The 17,360-nt window shown below is 43.3% G+C and overlaps 1 protein-coding gene across 8 annotated transcripts in view; it reads left to right on the top strand.

Annotated features, from left to right (window-relative positions):
* Positions 1-17,360, top strand: part of PPFIBP1 (PPFIA binding protein 1) — a 113,678-nt gene that overhangs the window by 31,237 nt on the left and 65,081 nt on the right. For 7 of the 8 annotated variants that reach the window (XM_030469417.1, XM_030469438.1, XM_030469478.1 and 4 more), the window contains exon 2: positions 1,675-1,752. The gene's annotated coding sequence lies outside the window, so the exon portion shown is untranslated. Of the gene's footprint in view, positions 1-1,674; positions 1,753-2,747; positions 2,845-17,360 lie in introns of all 8 variants that reach the window. The other variant, XM_030469423.1, reaches the window with a different exon arrangement.

The raw sequence follows: 17,360 nt of genomic DNA, 5'->3' as shown, positions 1-17,360 counted from the left end.
CTGGCCAGTGGGAATCCCAAAGATCACGCTGATTTGTGAGCCTCTCAGGCTCAGCTGGAGTTGAGTGTTTGGAATGAAGGGGAGAAATTCTGTCTAATTATAGGTTTTCTATTTCAGCCCTTGGTATTACTTTAAGCAGGCTTAAAATAATAGTGCTAACTAACTTTTTTCCCCCTGACTTCGTGGTTTTATACATGACGTTCCACAGTACCCTTTATAGAAACCTCAAGTATTTTTTTCCCCTGCCTACCATGTTTTGTCTCTTTTTCTATCTGACAGATGTTTTTTTCCTATGTTGTACAGGACTTAGTACAGAATTATTCTGTTGCAATAGCCTGAAGCCCCAGTCCTGTGATGGAGTCTGCTTGCAGAGATTCCTCTGTCTCTCTTGTTTGTGTTCTGTGGTGGTTTTCTTCAATCTAGTCTAAAAAACTGCTTGAGGAGCAATGAGCACCCAATAACTTATGTTCCCCAAGACCATCTTTCATAGCTTCTTAGGATCTAGACCAGGAAATGGTTTTGTTGTTGTTGTTGTTGCTTTTTTTTTTCCTTTGCTGTGTGTGTGCTCATCTCCCAGTCATGCACAGGCTGAATTCTCTTGTTTCTGGTTTATACTTTCTGGATATTTGCAGTTGATCTTTGTTGTCCCACGTCAACAACTAGTTAGTCTGTCTCTCTTGAGCCCTACAGTTTTTTCAGCCAATTCTTTGCTTTCTGGCTGTATTGCTTGCTTGTCCTTAACTTCTGACTGGGTAGGATCTGTTCTTGCTTTAGGTATGATTTTTGTTCAGAGAGCAGCATCTTGACATGCTGGCACAGCATTGCAGGTGAGGGCTACAGTGGAGTGTTCCTCATTGTTTCAATCCTTTTACTATCTATTTCACTGAGCACTCACACATGATTTGCTGATTCTTAAGTGTCTCCCAATGGGAGCTCAACTAATTACCTAGGCTGAGAAGTTTTTTGTTATTGGTCTGGAGTTTTATTACCCACACTTGCCCTTTTCATTTCAAATTCAAAGCTAACCCAAAACCTTCTCCTGGAAAAATTTTGTCAAGTTTCCCAAACCAAATAGCTCTTACTTTGACCACCATCTGTAGATGTGGGTATCTGTGACCAGAACTTTTGCTCAAGTCACAGTAACAGAGAACATCTTTGATTTCACAAAATTGTCATAGTAAAGAGACTGAGGAGCAGCTGTTGGGAACAAGCTGTAAGGTTGGTTCAGTGCTATGGTCTGCTCTGACTTCACTTCATGCTCTGATCTCTAGATACTCAGTGCTGTAGGGTGCTTGCTTGGGATTTTTATGGGTTTCAATAATAAGAAGGAAGCCTTGCAAGGCATCATTCTCCTTCTTGATTTTATGTTATACATGTGTGATCAGCCAGAGAGGTGGAGGGCAGGCACAGGCCAACTGTGTAATGCAGAAATACTGATAAATAATGTTGCTGGGAATTATTTGGAATAAACAAGCTTGTTTCCTTCCTGTTTGTACATCAGTTGTCATCCTTTAATCTCTTGGTACTGGATTTTTTAAAAAATGCTGTTATGTAAGTCATCCACTGTGCTTCCTGTATCCTGTGTCACTTGATGGTAACTTTTTAAAGATGTGATTGCTAAGTTGCCTCAGACTTTGCATTGATTAATTAAAGTATTTATTTCTCTCTTTCCAGTGTCAGAAGTTTTATATGGGTCAGTGGAACTTGCTCAAGAGTGAACAGTGGAAATCAACATTAAGTCTGTTCCTGTGGGTGAGTAATCTAACCCAGTGCATTGCTGATATCTAGATATCTCCTATTTTTGGTTTTTTTTTTTGCTTGATACCTTTCCACAACAGCTCCTTTAAGCTTTTATTTCAAATGTCATTAAACTTATGCTACATATACTGTTGTATATGTAGAAGTTGTAGAAGAATGTCATGCTGCTTCTGCTTGTATAGGTATGCATTTATTTGGTATCTTTCAAAGGATAGTTATCACTAGACACAGTCTGAATTGCTGTTTAGATTTAGGGAGGCTTTCGACATTTTAAAGACAATGACTTTGGAGTTAACAAATGGACTGTGGCAGAGTAATGAAGTATATTTTGATTATCCAAGAAATAAAACAGAAATGACCACTAGAGCTATTCTGGTGGGTTCAAGCAGTGCCACTGCTTTGGACTTGCCCTGCCTGCCTGATGCACCCGCACTGGGCATACAGAGTTATTCTGACTTGGCAGGTCTATGGCAATGTGCAGAAAAACTGCTAAGAACTTTCAGATTAGTGGAGCAGGATTATGTGAAAACATGTTCTTCAAAATAGCCTATCTGTTGCATTACCTCCCTTGGAAATGGCCCAGTTTATTTGGCTTCAAGGAGTGTCACTTTGCATTCTGTCTAGACTGATTTGATCGAAGTAGGCTAGTGCATGTCAGAACTGGCAATCTTGTTTCAGGAATGGTTACCCCTCTTTGACTTTGCTTTGGATATTACGGTACTATCTAGCATGATTTAGCATCCTCAGTTCCAATTGGAGAGTTCTGTCAAATTGCTGCATCTGTACCTCCGCGATGTGCCCGGGTGCATCTGGGCTGTGCCTGCCCTGTAACACCACCCCTGAGGTCTCAGCTCCTTGCTGGGTCTCTCTGACTCCTGCTACTGCACAATTTCATCCTCTCTACAACCACTTGCCGAGACCAGCAGCTACTAACTTGTTGCCCTTCAGCTGCTCTCATCTCTGAACCACTCATCCTTGCCTTATCACAGGATGAGTGCACAATTTGTACCATCCTCTCTGAGGTGCTGTGTGCAAGCCAGCAGGAGAAGCCAGAACACCTTCCTTCCTGTGATGTAGCTACATAAGGTACTTCTGGTCACTTGATTTGTTCAACTGTCCAGGGCACCTGAAAATCTACCTGTGTCAGCTCTCAGCTTTTGTCCCACAGCTGTACTGTACTTCTCAACTGCTGCCTTCATGCTTCATAAGGCTGTCTGCCCAGTCCAGCTGTGACTTGTAGCCTTTTTGTCTGTGCTTTCTGTGGCAGATGGGCTGGATCCCCCTCCTGTTCCCCAGCACATCCTGATGTTCCCTGCACCATGCCAGGGGCAGCTAGTACAGTCAACCGTGGCTGCTGTTCCAAGGGGATGCTTGTCTTGCACCCACAGGTTTGCTAGAAGTCACTGGGCTTTGGAGAGGATGGAAAGTACCTCCTCATTTGCCTGGACCACTGGTGTGGCTTGGGGCTCTTCTGGTTTTGGTCCTTGCTGCTTCCTAGTACTGCCCTGTATCCCTAGGTGTGCTGCAGACTCACAGTATGCCAGGGCTGATGTCTCATTTGAAAGGTTACTTCCCTTCCTTTATTCTCTTTGGAGCACCTCTTCTTGGATCTCCAACCCTTCCCACTCTAAATCACTGTGTCTGTCTAAATCATAGCTCTCTTTGGGACTCACAGGCTGCCTGAAGTCTTGCACTGGATCTGGGAAGAAGTGGGTGTTGCTCCTTGTTTGTTAGGAGCCCTAAATGCCAATGCCAAATGCTTTTATTCCCTGGGGTTTTAATCAGAGGTCTGGTGGCTCCAGGAGCAGTTATCACCTGTTGTGTCCTAGCCTGGTCACGTTTCCTCAGTTTTATTGCTGCTTATCAGAGTTGCTGGGCTTACACTTCAGATGGCCTTACACTCCATCTGGATTTGAGCTGGTCATGGCTGTAAAAACATCATTAAAGGTCCAGTGTTGGCTGGCAGCCACGTTCTGCTGGATGTGTGTTTGGAGACTCTCAATCTGCTGGCATCACTGTGCAAACGTCTTGCCTGGAGTGAGAATCTCCATTTCTTTGCTCTCCAGGTGCTGTGCTGGTTTCCCCTGTCCAGGAGCAGCAGAAGTTCTGGGCCCCACATCTGCTTTGCTTTCCCTGTCACTTTTGCTGCTTTTCCAGGGAAGGGCTGTGTGTCCATGCCCATCTTCCTCTGTAGCAGTAGGTGCTTAGTCCTCCTTTCTCCATTCCTGTAGCTCCATTTCTGGTGTGTTTCTGGTATTTGGAGGCACACTGTGAAGGGTGAGACCTGAGGATGTCCTAAGCAATCGGTCTGGAAGGCTGGAGCCGATTTCTCTTGCTGCTTTAACCATTAAACAAATAAGTAAGAGCCTCTTGTAGCAAGATGGCAAGAAATCCCTGTGCCTGACTCAGTGTTGACAGGAGCAGTGGACTGTGTTCTGTTCTGTCTGCTTCTCCCAGCCATGGTGAGGAGCTTTCTCCTTGTGTTGCCCCAAGCTCAGCCTAGATTCTGAGCTCTGATCTTGCCACACAGAACAAGCTGCATGGTGTGTTTTGAGTGGAGTTTTGGTGCCCCTCCTGCTGCCTCTATTAAGTCATAGAAGCACTAATTCCCAGCCTGTTGTTCCCTCTCTAGCAAATTCTATGCTAAACATGGTATTGACAGTCCAGCTGTGGGCCACAGCAAGGCAGCATGTATAAGTAATTTAGAAAAACTAAAGAAAGCTTTTAAAATAAGCCTTAGCAGAGAGAGCTGCTTTAGTGTGGTGCCGTAAAGAGACAGAAATCTTGCTGGGTCTGTGTAGCCAGATTCAGTCACATACTTCCTCTGTCTGCTGCTCTTTCCTAGCAAAATCCACTCTGGTTTTCAGTACATCTTCACCTTGCTCTGCCAGCTCTTGGGACTGCTTTGAGTTAAAGACTGCACTCAGTGGCGGCAGATTGTCTGGGTGTCCAAAGCTGAGACAGAGTGAGCACATGCAGCACTGAAATAGCACATGTCCTGTCCACCCTGTTACTATGCCTGTGTGCAAAAGACAAAAATTAGTACTTGGTGGGGGGGGTTGTTGGTTTGTTTTGGTTTTTTTTTTTCCCCTCAATGTCCCACGTTGAAGATGGGAGGGAAAACAGTGCAAGGCTGCTTCTGTGTACATCTTACTACTGTGTTTATTAGCACTTGATTTGTCCTGCAGGGTCCAGCCCACACACAGCTCTCTTTGAGCTTTTAATAGCTGTGCTAAACAGAAATGTGCTCAAAATAGTAATGATTTCAAACATTACCCCAGCGCCTGTGGCTGTTCTGCTTGTTTATGGGGGGTGTAACACTGCCTGCTGTTGGGGTGCAGGAGGTCCCCAGGCCACTTCCAACCTCTTTCCTGCCTGGCTGCTGGAGCAGAGGGCTTGTGTTGTGTGGGGCAGAGGCTGATGGGGGTCAGGGCAGCACCAGGAGTGGGGCACAGCACAGCTTACACTGCTGCACCTTCAGGGGTCCATATAGTGGGGGTATTGCCTTCATATGGACCTGTTACCTGAGACTGCTGCACAACAGAGAGTCCAGTGCTAGGTAACACTTATCTGTAGGAAATGTGGTGCCTTCCCCTTGCCCAGATCTCCCCCTCCCATAACACAGTATGTTGTCGGAGCAGTGTTAGGGCATTAAATGACTTGGGGATACCGATCAAAGGTCAGTTTTAATCTGATTAACTGCTGGCTTCATTAAGAATAAACCAATTAATTTTTTTAAAGTTTTGAGTTAACATTCCTCTTGTATGAATGACATCCCCTGCCACAGGTAATCCTGTCAGCTGAGCAATGATACTTGAACTAGAGGAGATGAAGAAAGAGAGTACCACCCTGACAGTGGTGGGGATGGAAAGAAGCAGGATTTTTCTGGTTGTTTTTTCCTTCCTTCCTTCTGAGAGGCAATATTGCTGCTTGCAGAAAGCAGTATGTTATTGCGCTTTTGCTCTTCACATTTTATGTGATTTTAGGTAATGTCAATGTAACAATGTGCTCACCCACAGTACTAATGGTGGCTGTCTAATATGCATAAATCTCTGTAGAGAGAGAGGGAATTGTATTTATCCATAAATAGTTAGCACACTGCCCTGCTTATCGAGCACATGACCTCTCTGTTGCATGCTGCATTTCTCTGCTTTCCTCCCATCCAGTCCTTTTTATTTAATTGACTTTCCCAGGCATGATATTTGGTTTATATTCAGAAAACATAAATTCATGCCCCTAATTTTATGTTTTCCTTTACTTCTTCAAGAAATTAATTTTGTTCTCTTCAAAACTGAGGATGTGCATATTCCCTGTTTGTTTAGACAGTCCTATTTTGTCTGCAGAAACCTGGTCAAATCATAAACTTCTTTTCTTGCATTTATAATCCTGTGAGGTTTATGTATTGGGAATAATCTTTGTGAGCTGGAAGAAAATTGTCCAATCTGTTTTAAGATGTCCCACTTTCTGAGTATTGCATCTCATTAGGAATGCAGTTGGCTGTTTGCATGGCTTTTTTCTTCCCCTATATAGCTTGAGGGAGAAATTCTATCATTTCATCATCTAGTAATAATGCTTGGCACTTTGTTTGCGTCTTCAAAGAACTATAGGGCTATGAATTGAATAATTTCTCTAACATTGTGTAGTTATTATTTGCTACATTTTACAGATAGGGAAAGTGAACAAGAAGTCAGGTGACCTTAGGCCATGAAAGGAGAAAAAAAATCAACCTTACTGATGTGGTTGTCTCTTCTTGGTGTATGATTGAAGGTATATGAGGAATTGTCTGGAGTTTGAAAAGGTGAAGCAGTGTGTAGATTGGGTTAGGGTTGTTGGGAAGGATGTCACTCATTACCAGCTGGGGGATCTCTCTGCTCCTTTTCTCCTCTTCCTCCTTGAACCAGAAGCAAGAGAAACCTTTTCTGTAGCATTTGGAAATGTTTTTTCCCCATCTTGTTTTCCATCTGGCACTGAGATGGGAAAAGTGAGCCATCCCAAATGGGGACTGTATTAACACGTGGCATGTATAATTATTCTTGTCTCACCCACCACAAGCAACCCTAGGAATTTTTTCCTCTCATGGGCTGTTGTGGAAGTTGTTGGCTCAGAGTGGTGTCTGGGATTACTTCATGTTCAGAAATAATCTTATAGAACTGCATTAGGCTATATGGCTTGATTTACAGCTGCTTAATTACCTGACAAAACCCTCAATGTGTTGCACACCATATAGAAGAGGTGAGTGCCATAAGAAGTGAACTGTGGAACTACAGACTCTGTTGCAAGGCAAGTCATGGTAACAATATTGTTGACTATTTGTTCAAAGTTAGTTAAAATGTTTTGTTTGTTTGTTTTCAGGAATTCTGGCTTTTTACATAGATGTTTCAGAGCACTGAGCAGCATTAAAACAGCATAGTCAGTTTTAGATAATTTGCTTGGTGAAAAGTGGTAGGGTGCTGATGAGCATGGAATTCACATGAAGAATTTCAAGGAATTACAAAATAGTTTGGCTTAGAAAGGAGCTTACAGATCATCTAGCTCCAACCTTCCCTGCCATGGCCAAGGACACTGTCTTTGGGAAATCCTGTGGCTACTTCTCTGCAGGTTCTCAGAGGCTGTCTTCTGGCTGGCCTCAGATGCCAGATGTTTGATAAACTTTCTGATGAAAGTCTTGCATGACTTAACACAACTTGATTCTGGGCATGTTGTCCTGAAAGCAGGGACTGTCACCTGATGTGCAGAAACCCATTCCACAGACTGAGCTGAGGTGTTCACTTCTGCACAGAAAAGGGAGCAGGGTGGTTTTCCGCAAACCAATCTTAAATTCCTGAAACACAAGTGATAGTTTTTTACACAGAGACGTGAAAAATAACTTTAATTATATTCCATCATTCACATCCATGACATGTTAACTAGTTCCTCATTTTCATTTAAAGTGGTAGTGCTTAAGAATTTGACCACCTCCAAGGGTAGGGGACTTTTTGTTACTATGGGACCCTCTAGCTTATGGGGTGGGTATTTTAGTATGCTAAACAGTATATTAAACTTTTAATGGTATGTTATTACAGTGAATCCAACTACTCAGTGTTTTCTGCCTAGAGCTCAAGGCTATAACCAAAATAAGCTGTGGGGTGTACTCCCATCCTTCCTTTTAATTTGTTTTGCAGAGCTGTCGCAAGGATAGGCTGTTGACTACTTGCGATGTCCTTTTCTCTAATTGGGATGTGTTTTTATCCAATTCTTATTGTTTCACTGTTATATAAAGCTCTGTTTTTATTCTGCATATTCTTTTGTTCGCTTTGTATAATCTTTTTCCAAAAAATTTTACTTATTTCAATTAGTAACCAACATCGGGCATGCCCTGCTGCCAAAAGCAGTGGAGAAGGCAGCTGTCTTCAACCACGTGCTCTATCTGGGGATGCAAAACTTTGCTGAGCCTTTTTTTAGGGATTCAAGATTTAACTCTACAACTATATTTAGTTTTCTTTTTCTGATGAGTGGAACAAATATCCTAATGCCTCAGATGACACTTTTCAATGATAGGCAGCAGCACCAAGGTATCATAGCCAGTAATTTTTTTCTTTTCCTCTGAACCTCTTATGTAGCTGATACCTCTTTTGTACGTGTTGAGCAGAGCTGTCCCCAGCCAGGGCATGCTCACAGGGTTCCAGTTTCATCCAGTGCTTCTCGTGATGTCCAAATTGCTGATTACTTGTCAGCTGACTTGTTGAGGAGGTGAATGTGGCGTTTCATGAATCTGGATGTTTTGCCCTTGTGGGGTTTGGGGGGCCCTCAGGGCTGGGTTGGGACCTGGATTTAGCAGTATTAAGAGCAGAATAGCTGGTATACAGGCTTTTACGCTTTACTTGCAGGGCAAGAAGCACTTGTGGTGGGGTCTTTGTGCCTCTCATTTGTCATCTGACAGCTTCTCTCACTAAACATTGATTTCAGCTGCTTAGAAGAAATGTCAGCAGCTCAGCATGTAGGAATCTGGATGTTTCCTTCCAGCTCTTGTTTGGTTTTAGGTTTTTTTTTAGTTTATTTTTTGTAATTTTTTTTGACGTCTTGTATCCACAGGTGGTGAGTACTTCCAAGAATGTGTTCAGGTCAAGTTGTTCAGATCATGCTGATATTCTTACCAAAGTAATTTTTTGCAATACATTAGTTTCTCTGTGTGTTACTTAGGTATTTGAATTTGGGCACTACCCAACCATCTGTATACTTCTTCCTTCTCCTTTTCTCCACAATGCAAATTCACCAAAACTTGGGTAACTTGTCAGCTGTGAGAAGAATTGCATGTCCTTCTGATTAGCAGAGCCTTGAGAGTTGGATGCTGTGCCTGGCCCCATGTGCAGCTGCACCTTGGAACAGCATCTCCCCAAGGGTCCAACACAGTAGTCACAGTGCTGAAGAGGACTTTACCTGCCATCACCTGTTTGTGGCTGCAGTTGTCCAAACATGAGAACTAAAGGCAGGGGTTTTGGGGATTTTTTTCCCCCCATGCTTCCTCCTAGCTGTTTGCAAGCAGCAAAGAAAAGGGAGCTGTTGTATAGTATGGGTTGACCCCAAGCCACAAACATCAGGAGAGGGAAAATGATGGTGGGAGAGGGGACATGATCTTGAACAAAAGGAAAGAAGTGGAAGATGGCAGCCAGAAGATGACTTTAAAGATCAAGGCCAGAGAGAAACAGGAGACAGGTACTGCAATGGGTACCTTAGCCAGTGTGTTTCCCCATGGTGAACTTTTTTACTAGCTGCTGTGGTTTGGTTTGTATAACTGAGAAATTCCATTTTGAAATAACATAAGGGAATATAGAGTGTTTTGTTTGATTGTTTACTTTTGAGATATTAAATTTGCAACTTCCATGTTAAACTGCCTGTATCCCCTCATTCTGCAAGCTATGCATGATAGCTGAACTTCTTGTCATTCCCTTTCTTACAGTTTTCTTGGCATAGTACGTCTAAAGTAATGTGACTCCAGGATTTGGGATGCATTTGGGAAACAAGTGTGATTATCATGTCAGGTAGTGATTCTTGATTGCAAAATTAAATGGTGTGAGTTGACACTTAAGGAAAACTACTTTGCTCCTTCAGGAGAAAGATGTGTTGTGCCATGGGGTGTGCAGGACACCAGCAGTCGTGTGCCTTCCCTTGGGTCCAACTGGGGCCAGTAGGAGGTGACTGCATGGGTATGGGGATGGCTCTTGCCCAGAGGGGCTTGGACTGAGCTTTTTTTTTTTTTTTTCACCCTGGGCATCAAACTGCTGCCAGAAAGTGCTGGGAACTTTTAAGGTCTTGAATGGAAAACCAGCTGTTGTCATCTTTCCATCTCTCCTTACAACAATTTGACCAGTTCTCTGTTCCTCCTGTTTTTGAAAGGCAGAGGTGATGCTGACCAGGTTTGACAAGTGATAACCATGGAGTCTGGCTGTGTTCTCTTTTGTGATTAAATCTGGCCCTCTGAAGTTAGTAAAGGCAGTATCTCCCAGGTTGAGATATCTGGAAAATATCAAGGAGTAGGTGACAAGGTGTGAGAGCCAAGGGCCATGCTGAGCAGCAAGACTGCTCCAGAAACCTGCTGGGAGCAGGGACTGGGGCCAGAGCTGTGCCCTGCTAGCAGTGATAGCAGTATGAAGGGTGCTGGTTAGATGGGCTGAAACAGTTGTGTGTTGAATCTCCCTGAACCTTTCCATTTGTCTAAGGGAGGCTCAGTTCTATAGTGCATAAAAATGATGTTTGTCTCAGCCTGCTTATCTGCTGGCCAGCCCATATACTGACTCCCAGATGTTCTCTTGTCTCAAAACCCAAGATGCACCTGAAATTGCCCTTTCATTATTTGGGAGGTTTTTTGATAAAGCTGTCTGCAAGCATTTTCAAGGACATGTCACACTTGGAAATCAAGGTATTAAAATAATTGCCTTTGAAATGAAGGGAGAGTCATGTGCCTTACATCAGAAATTCCTCTTAGTGCTTATTAATCCAGTATATAAATGTCACAGCTTACATCCACAGGGTGTTTATATTGAATTTTTAGCTGTATCAGTATCGCTTACTCTTCAGAAAAAATGCCTTATAATCTGGTTATGAGCAATATTCTTAATTTAGATACCAAAAATAGGACATAGACAAATCTAAGGTACTTTAAGAAAGTAGGAGCGAAAATAGCTTTGTCTCACGAGGGGAGGTTAAATTCAATTGAATCATCTAGTGTTAAATGTAATGGTAAAGCCAGAGGATTCAGTCTGTTTCATTAGGATAGCACAACAGTTCCCATTATTTTCTCTTTTTTTTTTTCTTTCTTTTTTTCTTTTTTTTCTGAAGACCTGATTCTCCTGTACCGAGGTGTGTAATGAGGGGGTAGGTTTTTCATTTTCCTTCCCTCTGAGCAGATTCTCTGGTACATAAAACAATAGGGACTTAGGCTTATCCCCCACCAAGATTACCCCTGGTGTGAAGCAGATGAAGTTGTTTCTCAGGTACCTACAGTGAGTGGTACTGATAAGGACAAGATGCTCATTTTGGGAACAGAGTCATCTTTGCTGTGAGAGGTGGGCATCATCCGAGAGCTCAGACATCTGAAACACCTTCCTTGCTTCTCCAAGCCAATGGCCCAGGCCTGGAGGAGGTTCCTATTCTCATGCCATTAGCAGCTGTTTTTAAATAACAACAATGAAACTAACAATCATATAAGCATTGGTATTTAATTATCATCAGTACCTGATAAACTAACAAAATTAATATTGCAGGCTGTCCCTGCAGGCTGATGATTGAATGGTCATTGTTTTGCTCCTCACCACGAATGACTGAGGCTGTTAACTCTCAGCTAAGTTGCTGTCTGTGTGCCAGGCAGGTGGGTGAGCTTCCCCCCAGACTCTCAGTTGCTTTTGATGAGGTTTTCCACAGCTTGTTCCCATCCGTAGGCACAGCTTGCTCTTTAACCCTGTTAGGTGTCTCTTACAGCCCTTGTTTGTCCTGATTCACTGCATAATTTTTTTGTTTTCTGTATGGAGTCAAGCTTATGGGTCACAATGGTTCTATGTAATCTGAAGTAAATTTAACCTAGAAATATATTAACCTAGAAATTGCTTTTTTGTGTGATGGTAGTGTCACATTGAGTCAGAGTGATCTGGAGCAAGATCTGTATTGAAAGAGACTACCATGGTTTTGTTCAGGACTTGATATAGGTTTTGTAACCAGCATTTCCCTTGGGCCCCAAAGATTTCCCCCTGCCCCTGCCACCACAGCTGTGCTCTGATAGTGCCTCAGTGATCAGAGTGCTTGTGAAAACTTGCACAAATTTGGCAGGATCTGTAGTTTGAGGTTATGTTTTGGTCACTTAGTCAAACAGGCAGCCAGTGTTAAAAATGTTCCCAGTACTATTGACTTCAGTGGCATTAGGAGCCTGCTTGTCCCCAAATGTGGGCTTACACAACTTGCTGATCTCAAGCTGGGTGGGGCATACAGGAAAGGTCCTGTGCCAAGAGAGGGGCTGTCTCTATTTCAGGCTGTGGTTCAGCCAGGTTGTCAGTCCAATTTAAGGTGACCAGGTTATAAATGCTGTGAAATGCTGAGCTGATGTAAAGCTGCTTTGCTGATAAGGAGCTGTTCAAAATATTTGGAAAGTTCAACTCTGCTGTGGGACTGAGCAACCAGTCCTGGCTGCACTCACAAGGCTCAGTGCCAGGGGCATTTTGGCTGGTTTGCCTGCCTGGCTTGATGCTGAGATGTCAAAACTTTATATGCCCTGGGTGTCATTCTGCCTGAGGTCCACCAGGCGATGGCAGTGGTAAAGCAGCCACGGTGGTTCTGCTGTCAGGGCACCCCATGTCTGTCCATGAGTGGACAGAAAACAGGGTTATGCATCCCATCAGGTGATGCAGCATTGTTGACATGAGCTCTGGTCCCCTTTGTATCTGTTCTCAACTCTCAGCACAAAATGAAAATCTGATAGGTGGAGGATGCCACTCTCTGCCACATCTCTGCCTATCTCAGGGAGAGCCTTGTTGACTGTCAGTGTTTCAGTCCCAAGATAGTCTGGCAACAGAGCAAAGGCAGCATGCAATTGCCAACTTGCAAGTGCTCACGGGAGCCTCTTTGTGGGTTTGGTGCTTTTTTAAGACCAATTTCCACTATTGCTGCCTTTCATTTCCTAATCTCTGCTTCTGGTCCTTCTGAGTACAAGTTTGCTGCTGCATATTGCTTCCTTTGCAGTTTTGAACACTGTTGGAGGTTCACACCTTTGTATCCTGTGAGTATCTGGAGCAGTTAGCCTTGCATGTTCCTGCTCCTGTGTAGTATATCTCATAATTTCATTTAGGGACAGTTTTTGAGCTGTACTCCTACTCACAAAACCTCTGCCAGTTGTGCTGCAGTGCTCTGGGCAGAGAAAGTGATGTGAACAGACCAGCATGAACAAGGTGTTGTGTGCTCTGGATAGTTCCTGAAAGCGTTCATTTGGATCAGATGCCTCATGCCAGGGGGTATCTTGGAGCCTGAGTGCAGTATTAAAGTATGCTGCCATGTTCAGTGGGGTGTTGTCAGCTAGTGATAATCCACTGTCACTAAAGGTAGAAGCAGGACTGCTCTGAATAACTGAAGTAATTGCTTGTTGGGAGGATGTGAAAGAGAATCCCAGCAGCTTTGCTACATCAGAGGACATTATGAGTGTAGTCAGTCATGGTGGCAAGAAACTGTGTGTGTACACCACAAAGAGTAGTAATGGCTATGTCTGTCTCTTTAAGTGCTTCTGCTATCTGATTAGTTGTCAAGCTCTGTTAATTTCTGCTGCTGAAAAACATGAAGACAGTTCTGAGGTTTACATTATGAGGTGTGTTGTGTATAATTTAGTGTATTTTGACAGCTGTAGTGAATGTTGTGATCCACAGCATGAAGCATTGAGATATGGCCGAGATGCTATCTCCTGTATTATCTGGAACAAGTCTGGAGCCTTGCTGGTGTTACAACAGGAGAGGAAACATGTGTAGTCATGTTACTTAGTGCAGGCATTTGCATGTGGCTCTTTGGAGCACAGCACAGCACAAGGTTGCTGGCCTCAAGCCACACCAGCTTCTTGGGATCTTGTCAGATCTTGCAAGCAGCCAGGCTGGGTCACAATTCTTGGACAAGAAGCCTCCAAGGAACAGGCAGCTGTTGCAGAGATACTGGGGACATCCTTGTAGTGCCAGGCATGTTTTGGCATGCACACATACAGGGTGTGTTTCTCTTTTTCTCATTGTAACCCATATTTTCTTACTTGAGAAGCACACTATTGTTTTCCAGTGTTAGTGGGAAATAACATTTGATTCTCCCCCATGCTGTAGATATTTCTAAATGATTTGAAGAGGAATTTTTTGAGCTCTGCTGACAGGTACAGCAGTGATTGCTCAGTCACAGGCTGTGTGTCCATCCACACTGAGGATGGCCTCAATAGCAGTGTGGAGCTGCACTCGAGATTGCTGGATGTTATTTCCTTGTGGAGCATTGGCTTTTTCCCTGCTGGTGAGAGGTTCCTGTGAATGAGAGGTTTGTACAGGTAAATGAACACGTGCCCTTCCTAGGTAGGCTAACCTGTTACAGTAGCCATGAAGACCAGAGTAACAGGAGTCCCAACTCAGCTGAGCAACTTTTAACCTAAGCCCTTCAGGGCGACTGGTTTAGCTAAGCTGTTTCTTTTGATTTAACACCCAATTTACTTCATCTTTATGCCTATTTCCAGTCAGGTTAGCAATTATGAGTTTGGCAGTCAGAATTAGGAAAAGAATGTCTTTTTCCTAGTCTATCCTTTGTGCTGGCAGACTGCTGTGTGGATGTTCAAAATTGTCTCCAACTAAGTTTGAATTTTCCTGCCTTGGACCACACTGCTGTAGTACTGGGAGAGCCTGGGGCCAGGCTGCTAAAGCATGAGTTCTTCTGTGAGTACAGAGTGGACCCAGCAACCAGGAGCTCTGCTAAGTATAGCCTGAGGAGGTTCCACCTGTGGTATGGGAACTCACACACAACCTTGTGAAAATCTTTTCTCTAGCTGGAAGGAATATCATAGCTGTCTGGCCATGGCTTCTCAGTATTGGTTTCAGGCTGGAAGATGTCCTCTGTTCATTCCCTCTTTCCCTATGCAAGCTCCCAGGGCAGCCCTGACTGATGGAATAGTTCCCTATGGACTCAGGTTCACTTACTTGGTGGTCACTCACTTTAGGGTTAATGCTAAATGTGTCCTCTTGAGGCCCGCGGGCACACATTCAGTTCAGATTGGCTTCCTTACCTTTGTACTTCACCCTCTGCCCTTGGGGTATGTGCTGCTGGGGTGTCCTAGGCACCTTACTCAGACCTATCCCCTGCCAAGTAGGCACTCATATGCTAAATCACTTCCCTCCATGAAGGGTCACATCTTTGATGCTGACCTTGCCCTTCTGGCCTTCTAGCCACTGCTGGGTTCTGTATTTCAAATACCTGGACAGCCTCTGGCTCTTTTTCCTCCTGGTTTGGTATATAGGTAGGGTAGGCAGCCTCAGCTGGCTAGCCTTTCCCAATTAGAAGCTGTAAGAGGCCACAAACAAAGTCTTTGCAAAGAGACACCCCCCCCTCCCCCCAGCACTGATTCCCAGTGAGATAACTGCTGCAGTGAGAATCTCCTGCAGCATCAGCACAGGACACTGGATTTGTTCTGGAAACCATCCTCCCTATCCTTGACTGTGGTGACCAGAACCAGGAATGCTCTCCAGCTCTGAGAACAGAGTTCATGTTGCAGTGTTGCAACAGTATGTTAAGGTTTCTTCTCCTTAAACAAAGCCATTTCCATAAATCATAAGAAGCTTTTGCCCGAGTAGCATTAAAATAGGTTTGCAGAATCTTCAAAACAGGCACAGACATCTCAGAAGTGTGGCTGAGTATCACGATTTGTTTCAATGATTGGTTTAGAAAAATGGGATGCCACTTAACAGTTGTCTTATTAATGTTGTTTTTCTAAGTCTTTTTTTAGACACAAGGACCCCTACTTTTTTTGAAGATTTTTAATTAGCTGACAGTACTGATTAAGGTCTTGCAGCCTGTAAAATACAGCACATTGCTTCATACTACTTAATCTTGGATATCGCTCCACTTTTGCTTTGAAGACAATTTAAATAAAGTGCTAGGGGAGGGGAAAAAAGAAAACCAGAGCATACAAATGGCAATTTAGTATTCTTGACATTTTTAAGAAAGCTGCTTTAGATTATCTCCTTAAAATGGCAGATTTTGCCTGGAACTCAAGTAGATGAGCAGGAACTGATATTTCATTAAATACTAGGAGAAGCCTGAATGCATTTATGATCCACGAGACATTTGCAGGAAACAAGAGCTTGCTATATGAAAATTTTAACAAAGGGCAAAAAACAAATCCCAAAGGTTAAGGGCATGTCTTGGAGACATCCACTGCCAGAGGTGTGGTTATTACCTCACAGAGATACCTGTTCCTGGATGTACTTGTGAAATCTTGTAGTTTTGCATGTTGAATGAGAATTTAGATAAGCTGGAGTGATGATTGTTCTTGTGTTTTAAAATGTATGGGCAGATTGCTTTCTTCCAAAAAGCTTGTCAAGAATTCATGGAAAATTAGCAGCTGATGGCTTTCTTAAGGCTCTGCTATGTTTTTTCATACAATTGAGTTACCCTGAGTGTTTTGCTCTACTCTCACCTCGCATCAAGGAGTTGGCCTTTTGTCAAAGATTTTCTACTCTATCTTGAAAAATGAAGTTACAACAGTTTAAAAGATAATCTGCTGGGTAAGATCTGTAATAGCAGGAGTAGTTGTGTAGAGTATATTATTGTTCTATTTTGGGAAGCACTACTTTGGCACTTCTAATAAACTTATATTTAAGGGAACAAGTTTAATATTAGATATTTGTGAGTTTTTTTCACTCAGATAGTATTGGAGTAAATCAGACACTCAGAATGAGAAGGAAACCCTTCTTTTAAGTTTCTTACCTTCAGTCACTTCATAAGGTGAGGCATTTTCCAGTCAGGGGAAATTCTAGTTAATGAAATACAATATAATGGCAATGTATCTTGTAAGACTTTAACAACTGTAATCTTTCATTTAGTTCTATGCAAGTGCTCCTTGTGCTTCTGTGGACTACCACAAGCTCCAGCAGGGCTTCCTGTTGGACTTGTAGCTTATTTGCACACAGTATTTATCTTCAGCCATCAGCTAAGGCTGCTTTCCTGGATAAAGCAGCTGAAGTCTGCAGTGATTACAGGGATACTCAGCTTATGCAGACCTGAGCACACAGTTAATCATAGAAAATTAATCATAGAATTGGCTGGGTTGGAAGGGACCTCAGAGATCATCAAGTCCAACCCTTGATCCACTACTGCTGCAGTTACCAGACCATGGCACTGAGTGCCACATCCAGTCTCTTTTTAAATATCTCCAGGGACGGAGAATCCACTACTTCCCTGGGCAGCCCATTCCAATGCCTGATCACCCTCTCGGTAAAGAAATTCTTTCTAATGTCCAACCTAAACCTCCCCTGGCACAAATTGAGAATCTGGGAAAAGAGATCAACCCCCCCACACCCTGGCTACACCCTCCTTTCAGGGAGTTGTAGAGAGTGATGAGGACTCCTCTGAGCCAC

Source organism: Calypte anna, chromosome 1, assembly GCF_003957555.1.
Source record: "Calypte anna isolate BGI_N300 chromosome 1, bCalAnn1_v1.p, whole genome shotgun sequence".
Lineage (NCBI taxonomy): Eukaryota > Metazoa > Chordata > Aves > Apodiformes > Trochilidae > Calypte > Calypte anna.
The sequence above is the reverse complement of the archived record's forward strand: the minus strand, read 5'-3'. Positions and strand labels throughout refer to the sequence as shown.